The sequence below is a fragment of the Triticum aestivum genome, chromosome 4A, assembly GCF_018294505.1.
Source record: "Triticum aestivum cultivar Chinese Spring chromosome 4A, IWGSC CS RefSeq v2.1, whole genome shotgun sequence".
NCBI classification, from domain to species: Eukaryota; Viridiplantae; Streptophyta; class Magnoliopsida; order Poales; family Poaceae; genus Triticum; species Triticum aestivum.
Genome location: NC_057803.1, coordinates 468432841 through 468438673, shown reverse-complemented (window position 1 = coordinate 468438673; position 5833 = coordinate 468432841).

The following is a 5833-nucleotide window of genomic DNA, read 5'->3' as shown; positions in this document are numbered from 1 at the left end:
TGATCTACTCCTAGATCACTATTGTACTCCCTTGCTAAACTCGGTGTAGGGTATACAATAGATCTGGTACATACCATGGCATACTTTAAAGAAACTATGGCTGAGGCATAGGGAATGACTTTCATTCTCTTTCTATCTTCTGTCGTGGTCGGGCTTTGAGTCTTACTCAATTTCACACCTTGTAACACAGGTAAGAACTCTTTCTTTGACTGTTCCATTTTGAACTACTTCAAAATCTTGTCAAGGTATGTACTCATTGAAAAAACTTATCAAGCGTCTTGATCTATCTCTATAGATCTTGATGCTTAATATGTAAGTAGCTTCACCGAGGTCTTTATTTGAAAAACTCCTTTCAAATACTCCTTTATGATTTCCAGAAAATTCTACATTATTTCCGATCAACAATATGTCATTCACATATATTTATCAGAAATGCTGTAGTGCTCTCACTCACTTTCTTGTAAATACAGGCTTCACCACAAGTCTATATAAAACTATATGCTTTGATCAACTCATCAAAGCGTATATTCCAACTCTGAGATGCTTGCACCAGTCCATAGATGGATCGCTGGAGCTTGCACATTTTGTTAGCACCTTTAGGAACGACAAAACCTTCTGGTTGCATCATATACAACTCTTCTTTAAGAAATCCATTAAGGAATGTAGTTTTGACATCCATTTGCCAGATTTCCTAAAATGTGGCAATTTGCTAACATGATTCGGACAGACTTAAGCATCGCTATGAGTGAGAAAATCTCATCGTAGTCAACACCTTGAACTTTTGCAAAACCTTTTTCAACAAGTCTAGCTTTGTAGATAGTAACACTTCTATCAGCGTCCAACTTCCTCTTGAAGATCCATTTATTTTCTATGGCTTGCCGATCATCGGGCAAGTCAACCAAAGTCCACACTTTGTTCTCATACATGGATCCCATCTGAGATTTCATGGCCTCAAGCCATTTCGCGGGATTTGGGCTCATCATCGCTTCCTCATAGTTCGTAGGTTATGTCAGTGTCAAAACTGGCGGATCTCAGGTAGGGGGTCGCGAACTGTGCGTCTAGGCAGATGGTAACAGGAGGCAGGGGACACGATGTTTACCCAGGTTCGGGCCCTCTTGATGGAGGTAAAACCCTACGTCCTGCTTGATTGTTCTTGATGATATGAGTATTACAAGAGTTGATCTACCACGAGATCGAAGAGGCTAAACCCTAGAAGCTAGCCTATGGTATGATTGTCTGTCGTTCGTCCTACGGACTAAACCCTCTGGTTTATATAGACATCGGAGGGGGCTAGGGTTACACAGAGTCGGTTACAAGGAAGGAGATCTACATATCCGTATTGCCAAGCTTGCCTTCCATGCCAAGGAGAGTCCCATCTGGACACGGGACGAAGTCTTCAATCTTGTATCTTCATAGTCCAACAGTCCAACCAAAGGATATAATCCGGCTGTCCGGATACCCCCTAATCCAGGACTCCCTCAGTAGCCCCTGAACCAGGCTTCAATGACGATGAGTCCGGCACGCAGATTGTCTTTGGCATTGCAAGGCGGGTTCCTCCTCCGAATACTTCATAGAAGATTTTGAACACGAGGATCGTGTCCGGCTCTGCAAAACAAGTTCCACATACCACCGTAGAGAGAATAATATTTCCATAAATCTAATCTGCTGACGTACCCCGTAGTGTGACATCACACCATAGCCAGGTCTTTATTCGAATCGTTTTTCATAACCAATCTCAGCGTGTTTCGTGAGGCAGTTTCCTTGGCACGTCTTGTCAAAGCAGAGATCGTGTCCCATTTATTATGGGATTCTCATCAATACGGACGTGGGTAACCCAACCATGCCTATTGGTAGGACCATTAGATCTTAGGCAAGTCCCAAACGGCCACGAGGAGGACGCTTGATATTCACCCTCTTTATAAAGGGGACAAGGCTTTTTCTTTTTTCCTTCTCGTGCTCAATCAAATCTGCCTCCCGCCTCGAGTTCCAACACCCAAAGCTCAGGTTTAGGCACTTTGGACCTTCAACTATGTCCGGATCCAACCTTCAAGGTCAGTGGATGCCTTCCTCCGTCACAGAGGAGGACATCAAGAAGTTGAGAGAGGCCAGATATCTGACCGCCAAAATTTCGCATCGGCTGCCTGCCCGAGGGCAGGTCGTCCCTACTCCCGAACCCAACGAGAGCGTCATGTTCATCTCCCACTTCCTCCGAGGACTAGGCCTCGCTCTGGATCGCTTTGTCAGGGGTCTTATGTTCTATTACGGGCTAGATTTTCATGATCTGGCCCCAGATTCCCTTCTTCACATCTCGACATTTATTGTCGTATGTGAGGCCTTCCTCCGCATTACCCCTCACTTCGTCCTGTGGCTCAAGACCTTTGATGTGAAGCCGAAGATGATCGAGGGGCAGCACACAGCGTGCGGAGGCGCTTCAATAAGCAAAATTGCTGACACTCCATGGCCTGAGGGTTACTTCCGAGAGGTGTCCGGATTGTGGCAGCGGGAGTGGTTCTACATCACAGCTCCCCGAAGTGCCAAGTGGGTAGCTGCCCCCACCTTTCGCTCAGGCCCCCCACCACAACTGATGTCATGGATCAGCAGGGGGCTGAGCTGGGGTCCAGCCAAGGACGTGCCAATACTGCAAAGCCATATCCGAGATCTCTTTGAGAGAGATTTTAGTCTGGTTATGGTAGTGCAAGTCATGCTAGTTCGTCAAGTCCAGCCTTGCAAACACTGGCCCCTTCGCATGTGGGAATTCAACCCGGAAGGACCGCGAGCTATTCAACATTTCCTCGGCATGACGCACGAAGAAGATGTACAAATTGTTCTTCGGACCACAAATAATGTGTCCGGACATCACTGAGGATGCAGGTCTGAGCTGCAATCGCCCGGATACCCAAGTAAGTAGCCCCGCATCCGAACACACAGTCCGTTTATTTATCGCAACATTGCCCTAAAAAAGCCACTCTTTGACCCAGGATTGGATAGTGAAGGCAAAGTTGATCAGGTGTTCGACCCCCCTCCCTGAGACCTCACCAAATCCCGTGCTAACTAGGATGCTGGAGATCGCGCCTTATCAAGCGCCCTCATGAGAAAATAAAGGGGAGAACAAGGAGGCTAGCGCTTCCGCAAAGGAGGTTAGCCGGGGGAGGAACTGAAACTTCCTCTCCCCAGGGATGGAAGAGAACCGCCTCTGAGGACCCGGAGACAACGGTCTCCAAACAGGGGAAGAAATCTCCGCCAGAGGGTCCTGCCCTGGGGGATACCCTGGCCGCACTATGCCCTCAAGGGGATCAGCCCTCCACCGAGCTGTAAGTAAAAGGGTAAATGAAAATATCTCGCTTTACCTCTGAGGAAAATAACCGAGGCATTTATCTCGCAGTTCAGATCTTAGCCCTTCTCAGCAGAGCTCGTCTTCAGGGGATCTTCTTCCAGAGATGATGGAGAGCGAAACGCCTCCCCCTGCGATACCTCCTCATGAGGTGGGCGACCCCGAGGCGTCGTCGCGAAGGGTTTCTCTTGATCCGGCAAGGCCAGAAGGTAATCCTATGGCCACCTGAAGTCCTCAGTATCCGGCTCTTGAAGAGAGCAATCAAAAGAGTCCGGCACAGTCTAGTGTGCGGTCGGACGTACTGAGGGATCTGCTAAAGCAAGCGGCTATCTCAGAAGAGCACCGCACATTGATGGGTATGGTGATTGAAAGGATTTCGTCCGCCGAAAGCGGGTTGCATGAAGCCTTTATGAGTCTATTGGCGGGTTTTGAGGTACACGAAATGATGTACATTTTTGACAGTACCGCACATTTTTAGATGTGCCCTGTGTAGATAGTAGCCCCTGAGACTCTGGTTGTCGTTGAAAACAGCGGCAAACGGAGTATCATACTCCCAGGTATTAACCAGACCGCCTTTATGTGCAGGTGGTTGAAGCTCCAGTGGCTAGCCGGACTGATGTGTTTGCCGAACTAAGGTGGCTGTCGGCATTCTGGGAACGGGGGTCCCCAGACTTGCCTGCCTGCGGCCTGCGGCGTGGCTCAAAGGGGGGCCCAGCACGGCCCATCTTCATCAACACAAACCCAAGACCCTCGCGGGGCGGACGACACAGAGCTTCCTCAGGCACGGCCTCATCAGGCTGGCTCGCGAGGAGGCGGAGAGATCAAGGCGGGGTACCTCACGAGGCGCCCGTGACGCAAGCCATGACAACCATGGGCGCCAGGCGGGCGCCAGCCCGCGCAGTGTCCTCCTTTCCTCTTTGGTGCAAAGGGAGCAAGCGCAGGCGGGAGCATCAAGCAAAGGCACCCGTTTCGGTGCAACGAGACCAAGACCAGTCCAACGGCAGGAAGGAAGTCATTGTGGAGCCCAAGCCAGCGTCACCACCAGAGTCTTTGGCAGGCGAGGACCAACTTTCGTCAGGATAAGTGTACCAGATGTTCCCCTTCAAAATGGCCAATTGTTGGCGCCCTTCCCGCTCAATATTTGGGGAAGAGGCCCAGGTCCTTTGCCTATAAATAGGACTAGCCACCCACGGGGTAGAGGGATCCAGAATCGGCCAACCCAGAAACTAGCCAGGATCGCAATCGAGAAGAGAGAGAGAGAGAGAGAGAGAGAGAGAGAGAGAGAGAGAGAGAGAGAGAGAGAGAAGGGTGGCCGAACTCCTCCTAGCAGTTCGTCGCCCCAGCCAAGAACAGACCCTCGCGAGGCTGTTCCTCCTTGTATTGCTCATCATCATCAGCCCAAGAGGCAATCCACCACACCACACACTGGAGTAGGGTATTACACCGCAACGGTGGCCCAAACCAGTATAAACCCTGTGTTTCTTGTGCTGTTCTTTCCATAGCTTAGATCTTAGCGAGGCGGAGGGGTGCAGGTAGGTAGAAGGCAAAATCTCCGCGCGCACCCCAGTGTTTGAACATCAAGGGTCTGCCGGAGCCCGAAATCCAACATTTGGCGCGCCAGGTAGGGGTGCGCCGGAATTCTTCTTCCACCACCCCGTTCTCCTTCGACCATCGCGTCCATGTCTGACGCTCGTTGGGCCCGCGTCACCCAGACGGCTCCTGTCGGCGGGCGTCCTCGCCGTTCCCCGTCACCTGCCGTCAACGCCGCCACCGGCCCGGCAGGGAACGAGCAGCAAGCGTCATCTCGGCATCCGTCCGTGCGGCAAGATGGCCGCACCGCTACTCCCTCGCTCACCCCAGCTGGTTCTTCGTCCTGCGCGCTCCGCGCACCCATGGAGGCTCGAGCTGCGCTCATCACGGCAAACGAGCTCCTACGCTACTATCCCGTCGACGACGTCTACGAAGAATGGCTCGACTGCGTCGCCGAGCTCGTCCGCGCCGCAGGGGGCTCTCCTGCGCCGTCCGTTCTGCTGCACTGCACCCCGCCCCGCGCAGGCGACGAAGCTCCGGTGGCGCCCCGGTCGCCTCCTTGTCAAGAAGGCGCCATGGCTCCAAGGCGCGTGGCCCCTGGGCGTAACCCGCTCCGTCAGGTGCCAGCGCGGCAAGAGCAGAGCTGCCAAGAAGTCCCTCGCCCGCAAGAAGTTGCCCGGGCGCTCCCTGCTCCAGCACGTCGCGACCATGCTCCTGCTCCCGCGCGTCAAGACCCCATGCTGCTCCCAGCTGCAGCGCGTGGGGACATGCAAGACCAAGCTCTCCGTCACCCAAGGCCTCCCATGGCCACAGCTGGCTGCTGTGCCTTCACCACCGAGCTACGCAGCGTCGCGTGGCCCGGCAAGTTCAAGCCAGACCTGCCTCCTCGTTATGATGGCACGGCCGACCCTGCGGATTTCCTCCAGCTCTATGAGCTGGGCATCGAAGCTGCCAACGGAGACGAGAAGGTCA